This window comes from Podarcis tiliguerta (assembly GCF_965153285.1).
Source record: "Podarcis tiliguerta genome assembly, chromosome: 16".
NCBI classification, from domain to species: Eukaryota; Metazoa; Chordata; class Lepidosauria; order Squamata; family Lacertidae; genus Podarcis; species Podarcis tiliguerta.
The window spans coordinates 29,709,634-29,725,544 of NC_139549.1; the positions used below are offsets into that span (position 1 = coordinate 29,709,634).

At 47.1% G+C, this 15,911-nt stretch overlaps 1 protein-coding gene across 4 annotated transcripts in view; it reads right to left on the bottom strand.

Annotated features, from left to right (window-relative positions):
• YDJC (YdjC chitooligosaccharide deacetylase homolog) overlaps positions 1–15,911 on the bottom strand; it is a 114,063-nt gene that overhangs the window by 17,194 nt on the left and 80,958 nt on the right. Inside the window, exon 1 of one of the 4 annotated variants that reach the window (XM_083418365.1) lies at positions 8,634–8,752. The exons of 1 other annotated variant lie outside the window; for it this stretch is intronic. The gene's annotated coding sequence lies outside the window, so the exon portion shown is untranslated. Of the gene's footprint in view, positions 1–7,921; positions 7,988–8,017; positions 8,324–8,633; positions 8,753–15,911 lie in introns of those variants that run through there. 2 more of the 4 variants (XM_083418368.1, XM_083418369.1) reach the window with 2 other exon arrangements.

The window sequence follows — 15,911 nt, forward strand, 5'->3', positions numbered from 1 at the left end:
TCTTAACCCGAGGTACTACTGTATTTGTGGGGCCTGCCTGGTGTTTTTACATGAGTAGACTGTGTGCTTTTATTTAAAATGCATCCCTGGGTTATTTTGGGGGCAAAGGAATTTGTTCCTTTCCCCCCTCAAAATATAGTCCAGTCCCCCACAAGGTCTGAGGGACAGTGGACCGGCCCCCTGCTGAAAAGGTTTGCTGCCCTCTGGCATAGGGGATAAAACTGAACCCTGAGGAACTCCACACTGAAGTCTCCACGGGGCTGAAGAGCCCTCCCCAAACATCACCTTTTGGAAACGTCTGTACAAGTAGAACCGGAGGCTCCACAAAGCGATACCACCTACCCCTAACTCAGACAAAAATGCCATGGTTGACGGTATCAAAAGCCACTGAGAAATTGAGGACAATGAATGGGGATACATTCCCCGCAACAGAGGTCATCATACAGGGCAACCAAAGCAGTTTCTGTGCCAAAACTGGGCCTAAACCCCGATTGATGCATGCAATAGGTTCAAGGTGCAACCTCTAATGGCATCTTCAGGTAGAGAAATCCTGGAGAGCTGCTGCCAGTCCGTGTAAGCAGTGCTGAGCTAGATGTACTCAACAAGTCTGAATCACTGTAAGGCAGTTTCCTATTTTTCTTGTTGTTGTTGTTTAGTCGTGTCCGACTCTTCGTGACCCCCTGGACCAGAGCACGCCAGGCACTCCTGTCTTCCACTGCCTCCCGCAGTTTGGTCAAACTCATGCTGGTAGCTTCGAGAACACTGTCCAACCATCTCATCCTCTGTCATCCCCTTCTCCTTGTGCCCTCCATCTTTCCCAGCATCAGGGTCTTTTCCAGGGAGTCTTCTCTTCTCATGAAGTGGCCAAAGTATTGGAGCCTCAGCTTCAGGATCTGTCCTTCCAGTGAGCACTCAGGGCTGATTTCCTTCAGAATGGAGAGGTTTGATCTTCTTGCAGTCCATGGGACTCTCAAGAGTCTCCTCCAGCACCATAATTCAAAAGCATCAATTCTTCAGCGATCAGCCTTCTTTATGGTCCAACTCTCACTTCCATATATCACTACTGGGAAAACCATAGCTTTAACTATATGGACCTTTGTTGGCAAGGCGATGTCTCTGCTTTTTAAGATGCTGTCTAGATTTTTTTTTTCTTACAGAAGGCCTATATATATATATATATATATATATGCAGGTTTTGGTGTCCTCGGGTGTCTTCCCGTGTAAAAGTTGGGGTGTCTAGGCGACGTTTCGACGAGGTCTCACTCGTCATCTTCAGGCTGGTGCTTTCGGCTTCTTGTTACTGGAACAGAGCAGGATCTCAGTGTTTGAGTTCCTATAAATACTGTTGAGGAGGTGTGGTGTATAGCCTCCAATGTTCTGGGCAGAGAGGAGGTTCCCAGGCTAGTGTGCCTTTTCTTCTTTTGTTCCTTAATTACTTGAGGGATATCTTGAGTGATTTCTTGAGTGATTTCCTGAATCCCACTTAGGTGGGTCATTAGGTGTGGATTAGTTGCTAAAGCCTTCGTGTCTTGAACTCTTGAACTTTGTGAAGAGTTTTTCTGAGAAGATGGCTGTACTGCACTTGGTTGTGCTCTGGCTTGGCTTCGTGTATAGGGGCGAGCTGTGGTTTTGTGGCCTGTGCCAGCCAGATCTGTGTAGGGATTGCAGGGGGGTGCAGCATCCGGAGGTGCCACCCTGGTTTGGCTACTGGATGGTGTCTGTAATTTATCTGTGGAGAGGGTCTGGGTTTGGGTCTGGTGTGGTTGATTGGTGATGGCGTTCTGTGTGCCTCTGGATCTGGTGTCAGATTTTGTGGGGAGGGCTAATTTCCAGATGTCTGGCAAGCGGGATGTGTCGTCACGCTTGTTCATGTTGTGAGGGTGTTTCTCTATCTCGATGGCTTCCATGATTATTCTCTTGTGGTGATGTTCCATGTTAAAGAGCAATTTGGAATCTGCAAAATTAATTTCGTGTCCTGTTTCTTTCATGTGTTGGAAAAGAGAGGAAGTTTTTTCTTCTTTTTTGACGGCATTCTTGTGTTCTGCGATACGTGCATTTATTCGTCTGTTTGTTTGTCCAATGTACGTGGCTGGGCAGACTTTGCAGGGTATTTCATAGACCCCTTGGTTTTCCAACTGAATTTTATCCTTGGGGTTTCTGAGGATATTGGCTATTTTTTGGTTGGTGCAAAAGGCTGTTTTGATATTGTGTTTATGGAGGATTTTGCTAATTTTATCTGTAGTGCCCTTGATATAAGGAAGGAGGGCTATGCCATTGTTTTCTTCTGTGTCTTGGTTTTTGGGGGGTGTTTCTTTTTGGATTAGCTTCGTAACCCTGTTTTGCTGGTATCCATTGGCAATTAACACATTTGAGAGATTCTGTAACTCAGTTGTCAAGTGGTCTTCGTCAGCCAGGCGTTTGGTTCTGGAGATGAGAGTCTTGGCTACGGAGTTTATTTGTGCAGGGTGGTGGTGTGATTGTGCATGTAAGTAGCGGTTGGTGTGTGTTTTTTTCCGGTAGATAGTGTGTCCTAGGGAGCCATCAGGTTTTTTGTAGATTAGGACGTCAAGGAAGGGAAGTTGGTTGTTGGCTTCTATTTCCATAGTGAATTGTATTTTGGGGTGTAGGCTGTTGAGATGTGTGAGGAAGCTATCCAGTTTTTCCTTCCCGTGTGGCCAAATTACAAAGGTATCGTCAACATATCTGAGCCAAAGTTTGGGTTTGTGTTCTGACTTGTCTAAAGCATTGGTTTCAAAGTGTTCCATGTACAGGTTAGCGATGACCGGTGAGAGGGGTGATCCCATAGGTGCTCCTTCTATCTGTTTGTATCTTTGTCCATTGTGGATGAAGTACGTGTTGGTTAGGCAGTGGTTGGTCAGGTCCAAGATGTATTCGGGGGGATTGTATTTGTTTTGAATGGCTGTCAAGGCTTCATTAATGGGCACTTGTGTGAAGAGAGATACAACATCGAAGCTCACAAGTAGGTCATTGGGTTGTAGGTTTTGCTTCTTTATTGTTTCTATGAACTGGAAGGAGTTTGGAACGTGTGAAGAGATGGATTCTGCATAGGGCTGAAGTTGCTTGGCGAGAAATTTAGCGAGATTTTGTAGAGGTGAGCCTATGGAGCTGACTATTGGTCTGAGTGGTGTTCCTTCTTTGTGTATCTTGGGGAGGCCGTAGAGTTTGGGGCATCTGGATGATTTTTCTCTGGGGATGATTCTTAGCTGGATTTCTTCACTGATAGGAGAGGCTTTTATTTTGGATTTGGTGTTTTTTTCCAGATAGGTGGTGGGATCTGTTTTTATAGGTTGGTAGGTAGGGTCTTGGAGTAGATTTGATAGTTTTGCTTGGTAGTCCGATGTGTTCATCACAACAGTGGCATTACCTTTGTCTGCTGGGAGAATGATTATGTTGTTGTCTTTCCTCAGGTTGGTGAGTGCTTTCTGTTCTTCTTTGTGTAAATTGCTTCTGGGTGGTTTGCTGGAGCAGAGGATGTTGGTGACTTCAAGTCTGATTTTATTGGCTTCATCTGGATTGATTTTGGTTAGGCTAGCTTCGACTCCGCATATGATGTTTTCCGTGGGGATGCGTCTCGGGGCGACTGCAAAGTTGAAACCTTTGGAGAGTACTTTGGTTTCAGTTGAGGTGAGGATCCTGTCTGATATGTTATGTACTGTTTGTTTCATGGGTTGTTGTGGAGGGTGGCTGGGCTTCTGGCGTTTCTCTAGTTTGTGGAGTTTGTTGGTGTGTGTGTCTGTCTTGTGTGAGGTCTCCGTTTCAGCTCTCCAGACGGCTAGTTGTTTGCATTTGTCCCAGAGTGCAGGGTGGATTTTGTTACAGAGTTTGAGGTGAAGAGTGAGTAGATCTTTGTTGGTTTGGTTTAGTAGGTATCTTTTCTTGTGTAGTTCGTTTCTGATTAGAGATAGTTCAGTTCGTTTCAGGATCCTTTCGGTAGCTGGGGTTTTAGAGTGGAATTTAAGTTGGAAGCATGTGGGAATTAAGTTGTTGTCTCGGCAGTTGCGTAGGAACAAGAGATCACATAAGATGGTGGCTCTTCGGATTTCTAGTTTCTCGTAGGTTCTTGTCAGCTGGAAGGTTTCCTCCCCGTAGAGGTGAGATATTTGCTTTCGTAGATTTTCACGGGTACAGGAATGCAGGTTTTGGTGTCCTCGGGTGTCTTCCCGTGTAAAAGTTGGGGTGTCTAGGCGACGTTTCGACGAGGTCTCACTCGTCATCTTCAGGCTGGTGCTTTCGGCTTCTTGTTACTGGAACAGAGCAGGATCTCAGTGTTTGAGTTCCTATAAATACTGTTGAGGAGGTGTGGTGTATAGCCTCCAATGTTCTGGGCAGAGAGGAGGTTCCCAGGCTAGTGTGCCTTTTCTTCTTTTGTTCCTTAATTACTTGAGGGATATCTTGAGTGATTTCTTGAGTGATTTCCTGAATCCCACTTAGGTGGGTCATTAGGTGTGGATTAGTTGCTAAAGCCTTCGTGTCTTGAACTCTTGAACTTTGTGAAGAGTTTTTCTGAGAAGATGGCTGTACTGCACTTGGTTGTGCTCTGGCTTGGCTTCGTGTATAGGGGCGAGCTGTGGTTTTGTGGCCTGTGCCAGCCAGATCTGTGTAGGGATTGCAGGGGGGTGCAGCATCCGGAGGTGCCACCCTGGTTTGGCTACTGGATGGTGTCTGTAATTTATGGTTACTGGATGGCTACTGGATGGTGTCTGTAAACTCCTTCCAGTTCATAGAAACAATAAAGAAGCAAAACCTACAACCCAATGACCTACTTGTGAGCTTCGATGTTGTATCTCTCTTCACACAAGTGCCCATTAATGAAGCCTTGACAGCCATTCAAAACAAATACAATCCCCCCGAATACATCTTGGACCTGACCAACCACTGCCTAACCAACACGTACTTCATCCACAATGGACAAAGATACAAACAGATAGAAGGAGCACCTATGGGATCACCCCTCTCACCGGTCATCGCTAACCTGTACATGGAACACTTTGAAACCAATGCTTTAGACAAGTCAGAACACAAACCCAAACTTTGGCTCAGATATGTTGACGATACCTTTGTAATTTGGCCACACGGGAAGGAAAAACTGGATAGCTTCCTCACACATCTCAACAGCCTACACCCCAAAATACAATTCACTATGGAAATAGAAGCCAACAACCAACTTCCCTTCCTTGACGTCCTAATCTACAAAAAACCTGATGGCTCCCTAGGACACACTATCTACCGGAAAAAAACACACACCAACCGCTACTTACATGCACAATCACACCACCACCCTGCACAAATAAACTCCGTAGCCAAGACTCTCATCTCCAGAACCAAACGCCTGGCTGACGAAGACCACTTGACAACTGAGTTACAGAATCTCTCAAATGTGTTAATTGCCAATGGATACCAGCAAAACAGGGTTACGAAGCTAATCCAAAAAGAAACACCCCCCAAAAACCAAGACACAGAAGAAAACAATGGCATAGCCCTCCTTCCTTATATCAAGGGCACTACAGATAAAATTAGCAAAATCCTCCATAAACACAATATCAAAACAGCCTTTTGCACCAACCAAAAAATAGCCAATATCCTCAGAAACCCCAAGGATAAAATTCAGTTGGAAAACCAAGGGGTCTATGAAATACCCTGCAAAGTCTGCCCAGCCACGTACATTGGACAAACAAACAGACGAATAAATGCACGTATCGCAGAACACAAGAATGCCGTCAAAAAAGAAGAAAAAACTTCCTCTCTTTTCCAACACATGAAAGAAACAGGACACGAAATTAATTTTGCAGATTCCAAATTGCTCTTTAACATGGAACATCACCACAAGAGAATAATCATGGAAGCCATCGAGATAGAGAAACACCCTCACAACATGAACAAGCGTGACGACACATCCCGCTTGCCAGACATCTGGAAATTAGCCCTCCCCACAAAATCTGACACCAGATCCAGAGGCACACAGAACGCCATCACCAATCAACCACACCAGACCCAAACCCAGACCCTCTCCACAGATAAATTACAGACACCATCCAGTAGCCAAACCAGGGTGGCACCTCCGGATGCTGCACCCCCCTGCAATCCCTACACAGATCTGGCTGGCACAGGCCACAAAACCACAGCTCGCCCCTATACACGAAGCCAAGCCAGAGCACAACCAAGTGCAGTACAGCCATCTTCTCAGAAAAACTCTTCACAAAGTTCAAGAGTTCAAGACACGAAGGCTTTAGCAACTAATCCACACCTAATGACCCACCTAAGTGGGATTCAGGAAATCACTCAAGAAATCACTCAAGATATCCCTCAAGTAATTAAGGAACAAAAGAAGAAAAGGCACACTAGCCTGGGAACCTCCTCTCTGCCCAGAACATTGGAGGCTATACACCACACCTCCTCAACAGTATTTATAGGAACTCAAACACTGAGATCCTGCTCTGTTCCAGTAACAAGAAGCCGAAAGCACCAGCCTGAAGATGACGAGTGAGACCTCGTCGAAACGTCGCCTAGACACCCCAACTTTTACACGGGAAGACACCCGAGGACACCAAAACCTGCATTCCTGTACCCGTGAAAATCTACGAAAGCATATATATATATATATATAGTTTCCAGGCACAATCCCAGGTTTAAAGCCCTAAATCAGGGGGCTGGAAACAAAGACAGCCCTCGCACTTTTTGAAATACACCGTTTCAGAAAATGAATTCATAGCATAACAAACACGCTGAGACAAATTGAGTGACTGTAATGAATAGGATGCCATTCAAACCTAGAATGAAAGTGATCACTAATGTGGTTTTTTTTAGGTGACTTTTCCCTAAGAAGCTCATGTGCTTATGTCAAGAGGTCTTTGGCCATGCTAAAATTAGTATGCTAACCGTTTTTTGCGCTGTCACTTCCCCACCCCCCAAAAACACCATGCCTCAGAATATATCCTTTCTCAATAAAAAATAACTTTCCAAGAAAAATCTTTGAATTTGCTTGACTAATAAGACCTGAAGCTCCTTAAATGGGCTTTGTCGATTTGAAATATTCAGCTCCAATTCTTTTCGCTACTGGAAAAGCTTCTGAGATTTACACAGCACATAAAATTCACATGGTGTTAATTTAATCGAACTTTTTGTAAGTTTTATTTACTACATGCAAGTCAAACATCCTAAATCAGGTCTTAATTGATTTAGTTGCAGGGGGAGGGGGCGATTCTGGAAAATGAACCAGCATCAATTTTCTCTTTCTCTGCCTGCAAATTGAAGATAATGCTTTCTTACCTCTGAGAAACTGGGCTTGGATCCACAAATGTTTTGCCGTAATATAATCATTTAGTCTTTAAGGTATTAACAAAAAACTTATTGTACTGTACTAAAAATTGAACACAGCTAACACCGCCTGCGATTTATTTGCTGGGGCGATTCCAGGCCAGCACACCCAATTTCCTTATCGTCGTTATCAAAAGACGTTTCATATATTTGTATAGAGCTTTAATTCTATCAAGGTTTAATTGTTTTTTAACCGTCGCTCCCACTGTTCATACTGGTTCTTACTGCCACCTGTGAGCTGCCTTGAGTCCCGTGGGAGCAGTGGCGTAGCGTGGGTTGTCAGCACCCGGGGCAAGGCAAGCACCCGGGGTTGTCAGCACCCCCTAACCCGTGGATTTGCGCCCCCTAACCCTAACCCCCAGATGTTGCGCCCGGTGCGGCCGGCCCCCCCACTGCGTGGGAGGCCAAAAGGCATTGTATAAATGAACATATGATTAAAAATAACAGCCACCAGAAGGTCCGAGGGCTGTTCCCAGCAACACAAAATAAAAGCACTTTAAAACCAATTGCAATCTCACAACTGATGTGCAATGCCTATGTATACACATAGATCTATAGCGCTCAAGTGTCAAAGCGTAATCATTACCTCTCCCAGGTGATGGTAAACAAGGAAAAAGATCGACCTCCCTATTTCAGTTCCCCTGCTGGCCCCGATCCTCCCAGGCACTCCTCCTAAGCTCACCGGCCTCTCCACCCGCAAGTCTTTCCGCAGCATTCCTCTGCCCCCAAACGCAGGGCGCCATCGCAGATCGAGGAGATCCCACCTTCTTCCTTTGCCCCCAAGGCGATCTGCTTCACCTTCACACCTCCAGGCGCTTGATCCATATTTCGCAAAGCTGCAAAGGCGGCTCAGCCTGGGAGTCCTTTATTGTCCCCGGCGCGAATTGCTCCCATCCCAGCCTAATGCAACGGTGCGATCCTGCGCGCTCCAGAGAGAGGGAAGCCCCAATGTTTGCAGCGGGTTTTTTTTTTTTTTTGCAGCACCTCAGAAGGGATCCTGCAAAAAAGCGCAGCCCACCCCCGCAGCGACCCACCCCTCCAAGAAGGGCAGGATCTGCAAGCGTGTGTGTGCCCCCTAGATATATATATATCTATTTCTGCAAAGGTCCAAAGAAGGGCAAGGGAGAAGGGCCCGCTGGTCTCCCGTCCTCTCACCTCCCTGGAGATCCGAATCTCCCACGCAGCGGACCCCACAGGGGACTGCTAAGCTAAGGCGAGGACCCCCCACCGCCCCACCACACTCCTAGTGGCCGCCCACGTGTCCCAGGCTAACAGGAAAGGAGATCTCTTGCACTCACCCATGGTGGAACAATTGCAGCAGCAGCAGCATCCATGATCCGCTTCCAGCAGCAGGAAGCTATTTGCAACCTGGGAGGGGAAAAGAATCGGCTAGGTCGGAGCGGGGCGGCAGCGCCCCCTGACGGCACAAAGCGGGGACGCGTTGGGATTTAAGGTGGATTTTTTTTTCCTCGGGGGGGGGGGGGGGAGAGGCAGGCAGCTGGAATTAGTTTAAGGACCCCATCTCCAGCGCCCGTTCGGAGCACGTGGCTCCCTCCCCATCTCCAACCCCCAAATAAATCCTGGGAACTGTAGTTCGCCCCTGCCAACGTGCTACAACTCCCAGCACCCTTAGCTAACTAACCCAAATATTTGCTTCCAGTGTGGCATAAGAGCCAACTCCTAGGGGCTGAGGTCCTTTCACCTCCCCCCATAAAATATTTGAGGGGGCTGCCCCCCCCCCAAGTTGATGAGAATTACCATTCAAATCGTATAGTTAAAGCTATGGTTCTCCCAGTAGTGATGTATGGAAGTGAGAGCTGGACCATAAAGAAGGCTGATCGCCGAAGAATTGATGCTTTTGAATTATGGTGCTGGAGGAGACTCTTGAGAGTTCCGTGGACTGCAAGAAGATCAAACCTATCCATTCTGAAGGAAATCAGCTCTGAGTGCTCACTGGAAGGACAGATCCTGAAGCTGAGGCTCCAATACTTTGGCCACCTCATGAGAAGAGAAGGCTCCCTGGAAAAGACCCTGATGTTGGGAAAGATGGAGGGCACAAGGAGAAGGGGACGACGGAGGGCGAGATGGTTGGACAGTGTTCTCGAAGCTACCAGCATGAGTTTGACCAAACTGCGAGAGGCAGTGGAAGACAGGAGTGCCTGGCATGCTCTGGTCTATGGGGTCACGAAGATTCAGACACGACTAAACAACAACAACAGCCATTCAAATGGTGTGTGTTCCACATCACGTGATCAGTTATATGGTGATTACCTGCCCCCCCCCATATTTTATTCAAGTCGGCACCCCTGCAGTGTGGTGTAGTGGTTAGAGTGTTGGAGGCCAAGGTTCTAGTCCACATGAAGCCGCTGGGTGACCTTGGGCCAGGGGGAGGTGAGATATAAATGTACAAAATGCAATACAATAGGAGCTTCTGGGAGTTCTAGAGCTGCTTTATGGCCTGCTCCTTTCATCACTGTTATCAGAGCCAAAGAATTCCCAAGGTTCTTTGTCAGAAGTCATGTGCACTAGGTAAAGGTAAAGGGACCCCTGACCATTAGGCCCCAGTCTCTGGGGTTGCGGCGCTCATCTCGCTTTATTGGCCGAAGGAGCCAGCATACAGCTTTCAGGTCATGTGGCCAGCATGACTAAGCTGCTTCTGGCGAACCAGAGCAGCACACGGAAACGCCGTTTACCTTCCCGCTGGAGCGGTACCTATTTATCTACTTGCACTTTGACATGCTTTCGAACTGCTAGGTTGGCAGGAGCAGGGACCGAGCAACGGGAGCTCACCCCGTCGCGGGGATTCGAACCGCCGACCTTCTGATCAGCAAGTCCTAGGCTCAGTGGTTTAACCCACAGCGCCACCCACGTCCCCATAACATCACTGTTATCAGAGCCAAAGAAGTCCTGTGCACTGACTGGACTTTAAATGTGTGGTGTGGATTTGCCTATTAGTTTATATTTTTATCTTCCTGACCGTATGTGGTGTAGCTGTGGAAGGGAGCATAGCTCAGCGGTCGATAGACAATAGTGAGCTGGGTGCAGCTGTGGTTTGACTCCATATATAACAGCTTCTTATGGTTTAACCCCATCTTTAGTCTTCATAACAACCTTGCAAGGCAGGCGAAAGTCAGAGACCAGCCCAGGACCACCTCCATCCCAAATTGCCTGACCTCCTCTGCCCTCTCCATCCAGAGACACAGGACGCGTCTGCACTACACATTTAAAGCGGCATCGTACCACTTTGAAACAGTCAAGGCTTCCTCTAAAGAACCTGGAAAATGCAGTTTGTTTAGGGCACTGACACTTTCTTGGAGAACCCTATTCCTGCACTGAGCTACAGTTATCAGAGAGGTTTAACAATCAGTCCTTCTTTCCAGGGAAAAAGTGCCATCTGTCTCCCTAGAACAGGCATGCCCTACAGACACATGTGTCCCCCAGCTTACTTTTACACCCCAAATTTTTGTTGTTGTTTGTTTATTGATTTGTTTCGTATTGGGGCCACCTGACAAGGTGCTCTGCCCAGCTGCATAGAAAAAAAACATTCCACACATGATACAGTGGTGCCCCGCAAGACGAATGCCTCGCAAGACGGAAAACCCGCTAGACGATAGGGTTTTCCGTTTTGGAGGTGCTTCGCAAAACGAATTTGCTATGGGCTTGCTTCGCAAGACGAAAATGTCTTGCGATTCCTGGTGTTTTTTCCCCCTCCCCCCCTTTTTCCCAAGCCCCTAAGCCGCTTAACAGCTGATCTAAGCCGCTAATAGCCTTTTAGCAGCTAATCCGCTAATCCCTTAAGCCTTTAATAGCCGCTAATAGCCGCTAATAGCGCTAATAGCGCTAATCCGCTAATGGGCTTGCTTCGCAAGACGAAAAAAAACGCAAGACGAAGAGACTCGCGGAACGGATTCTTTTCGTCTTGCGAGGCACCACTGTAGTATGAAATGGCACAAGTTCAGAACAATTAAGATTCCATACCAGCTTGGGAGAATGTTTACGGTCCGATCCAACAAGGTTCTGCCTAGAGATACTGGATATTCAATCTGCAGAAGAATATTCTACAAAGGTGAGTTGTTGAAGAGGGTGTGTGAGGAATATTTGTTAGGTAAACTGTCAATTTGGCCGCTTGGTGGGCTAGGACAGATGTTGCGCTTGCATGTTCACCTGGGAAGGTACCACTGTGATGGCTCAGGTTTACGCCCTGAGAATTGGTGCCCAGGAGGCGAGGATATTAATAGACAAGATGTTAAATTGTTCTTATATGCAACAACAGTGGCAAGAGTATTGTTAGCCCAGAAATGGAAGCAAGAAGAAATTCCGACGGAAGAAGAATGGCAGACGAAATTAATGGACTACAGTGGTACCTCGCAAGACGAATGTCTCGCAAGACGAATGCATCGCAAGACGAAAGAGTTTTTTGTTTTTTGAGTTGCTTCGCAAGACGAATTTCCCTATGGGCTTGCTTCGCAAGACGAAAACGTCTTGTGCCTTTTTCTTAAAACCGTCAATGCATTCCTATGGGAAACCGTCAATGCATTTCCTATGGGAAACCGTGCTTCGCAAGACGAAAAATTCACAAGACAAAAAAACTAATTTCGTCTTGCGAGGCACCACTGTACGCAGAATTAGATAAAATGACAGGAAGGATTCGAAACCTGAGGAACCACAGATTCACAGAAGATTGGAAGAAATATACAAACTACTTGAAGAGCAATTGTAATCAGCAAATTACTCTAGTAGGACTACAGGAAGTTTTGTAAGGAGAAATATATGAAATATTGCAAAGTAGAGAAAGAATAGAGATATTAGTTATGAGATTTAAATGTAATAGTGAAAGTAAGTAATGTATATTAAGTGATTAGATTGGAAAATTTTCAGATGTGATTGATGGAAGTCAAAAAAACGGTATAAGATATGAAAGTATGTTTAATTATTGTTGAAAATGATATGTTGAAAACTAATAAAAATTTATATATATAAAAAGAGAATTGGTGCCCAGGACTCATGCAATGGAGGGCTTCTTCGTGGTGTCTTCTCAATTATTCTCCATCTTGCTGAACACATCAATCGCTCCCCTTTCCCCAATTTTTAAAAGTCATCCGCTGAAAGTAAATAGTTTAAGCTTTCTGGGAAGAGCAATCGAGCCTTCCTTTGTCTGCCAGCTGGGTGGGGACATGGGCAAAAAAAAAAAAAAGGTAAAGGTAAAGGATACCCTATGGGGTGCAGCGCTCATCTCACTTCAGACTGAGGGAGCCGGTGTTTGTCCACAGCTTTCCGGGTCATGTGGCCAGCAGGACTAAACCGCTTCTGGCACAATGGGATACCGTGATGGAAACCAGAGCGCATGGAAACACCATTTACCTTCCTGTCACTGTGGTACCTATTTATCTACTTGCACTGGCATGCTTTTGAATTGCTAAGTTGGCAGGAGCTGGGACAGAGCAGTGGGAGCTCACCCCATCACACGGATTCGAACCATCGACCTTCTGATTGGCAAGCCCAAGAGGATCCATAGTTTAGACCACAGCGCCACCAGAGCCACATGAAAGGGAGCATCAGAGAGAAAACGGGACAGAAGAAAGAGGGAGGGGAAATGGCCACGTCACAACAACACTGCGAGGTAGGTTAGGTTGAGAGGCAGTGGCTAACTGCCCCAAGTTGTCCCCCATGAATTTCATGGCTGAGTGGGGATTTGAACCCCCTACTGGACACAGGTGGCACTGTGGGTTAAACCACAGAGCCTAGGGCTTGCCGATCAGAAGGTCGGCGGTTCGAATCCCCGCGACGGGGTGAGCTCCTGTTGCTCGGTCCCAGCTCCTGCCAACCTAGCAGTTCGAAAGCATGTCAAAGTGCAAGTAGATAAATAGGAACCGCTCCAGCAGACAGGTAAATGGCGTTTCTGTGCGCTGCTCTGGTTCACCAGAAGCGGCTTAGTCATGCTGGCCACATGACCCGGAAGCTGCACGCCGGCTCCCTCGGCCAGTAAAGCAAGATGAGTGCCCCAACCCCAGAGTCGGCCACAACTGGACCTAATGGTCAGGGGTCCCTTTACCTTACTGCTCAGCTCAACACCCAGATTTGCATTGTTCTCATATCGTCCTGTAGATGGCAGCAGCCACACATCAGGCTACCTGTGGTTCTGAGGACAGCAGTAGAGACCTGAACTGCTCTCTCCCTCCACCAAAGGGCCTCTGAAGGGTTTCATCCTGCACACACACCCCAGGAAGAATGCCACGGCAAAGGGAACTTCAACTATCAGCCAGAAAAGAAGCAATGGTCTGGATGTTGCCTTCTCCCCTCCCTATCCGAATTGCCTTTTTTGCCAATGTAGACAGGTCCAGTGAGGACAACCTGTGACCATCAACTCTCATCACCCTTGAGCACTGGCTGGGGCTGATGAGAGTTGAGAGTCCAATGACACCTGGGAGGGCTGTGCCACTAAGTATAATAATATAAAATTAGAACAGAGCCTACCTTTATAAATACATCTGGCAGAAAACTCTACCTGTAAACAGACATCTCTTGCAGAAAAATGGCAAGGGAGTTGGGGAGGGGCTTGGCCAGTGGTCAGGAATGATGGGGACTTGGACTCCAGCAACATTTGCTTATTTATTTATGTTTATTTTATATAAAAGGTAAAGGACCCCTGGACGATTAAGTCCAGTCAAAGGTGACTATGGAGTTGTGGCGCTCATCTTGCTTTCAGGCCTAGGGAGCCAGCGTTTGTCCACAGACAGCTTTCCTGGTCATGTGGCCAGCAGGACTAAACCGCTTCTGCACAACGGAACACCGTGACAGAAACCAGGGCACACAGAAACACCGGCTACCTTCCCGCCACAGCGGTACCTATTTATCTACTTGCACTGGTGTGCTTTCGAACTGCTAGGTTAGCAGAAGCTAGGACAGCAGCGGGAGCTCATCCCGTCTCAGGGATTCAAATTGCCGGTCTTCCGATTGGCAAGCTCAAGAGGCCCAGTGGTACAGACCACACCACCATCTGCGTCCCTTGGTTATTTTTTATACCACAATCAAAGTGGTCCCCTTCCTACTCCATGTGTTCTGGATACATCCAAATCCAGGATTGTGATGTGGCAGGACAACTCTTCCAATGGGGGCTGTGTGATGACAGCCTTGCACTCGTATGTATATAGGGAGATAAGCACTGCTGCAATAAAAGGAAACGACAAGTTGTTCGTTTTACAAGAATCTTTTGCCACTTCATCTAACTTCCCGCTGGGCAAGGTGGCCGTTCAGACGTTGGGGGAGGAACCACTATGGGAGCTGGAAGGGGGCAATTCCACAAACTTCTTCCCACTTCCAACTTGCTATTGTCTCTGAATGGTCGCTGTGAGACACAGGGGCTGCGTTAGACTGGCCTTTGACTAGATCCAGAGGGGCTCCTCCGACATTCTTAAGAAATTAGGGCTGCAAGAACATAGCAGGCTGCCTTATACCACTGGTTCAGTATTGTCTGCACTGACTGGCAGCAGTTATCCAGGGTTTCAGCCAGGGGCCTTTCCCAGTCCTACCAGAAGTTGCTGGAGACCTTCGACATGCAAACAGATGCTCTACTGTTGAGCTACCACGTCTTCTCTCCGTGGCAACATTGGTCCATTTAGCTCAGCATTGTCTCCACTGACTGGCAGCTATGGCCCTTCCCCACAACTGAGCCACTAGGCGATGCTGGGAAGACAACCCAAGTCTCCCCCCAAGCCAGCCACGCTTTCTGCTCACGTGGCTCCTCTCCCTCCCATCCCTGTTCAAAACCTGCCATTCTTATCAGCTGGAATGTTGTCTTTGACGTGCCAAGATGCAGCAGACAAGGAATCGTTTGTAAAACACACACACACACATACCAGAACTCTTTTTTTTCTTTTTATGAAGGGGAATAAATCCAGGCCATACACAAAGGAATATGCAGCCAAGCGGCATTCTTCCTGCAATTTTTGCCTTACACATAGTTGTGTGGTGTGTTGGGACGGGCACGAAATTCAGGTTTCTCTAGTCGGGGTAGGGTCCCAAACCTGCAGAAAACGTATTTGTGCACCGGCGTGCGAGAGAAAAGCAACCTGTAGCCGATGAAAGCTTGCATAAAGGGCAAGGGGTGTTTTTCATCCCCCGGGGGCTGCAAACTCCTCAGGGCAAACCACTGGAGGCTGCATGCCAGTGGGCAAAAGTGGATATTCAATGGCACTTGGGAGACTCTTCCACCAAGCGCACAGCCCCAGCTTCCAGTCTGGTAAGGTAAGAAACTGCTTCATACCAGGTCTCCACTGATTTCTCCCTCCAGCCCAAGCTGACAGTGGCTGGCTAGGATCTGGGGCTGAAAGTTTCCCATTGCCTCCTACCTGATCAATTTTTCAAAAAGAGGAGATGCCGAGGATTGAACCTGCGACCTCCTGCCTACGAAGCAAGCTCTCTGCCACAGAGCTATGGCTTTTCAAATGGACAAGTGGAGGCTGGTGTGGATTTTAGAAATGCCAGCTCAAAGCAAGATAGTAGTAGTAGTAGTAGTAGTAATAATAATAATAATAATAATAATAATAATAATAATAATTTATTATTTATACCCCGCC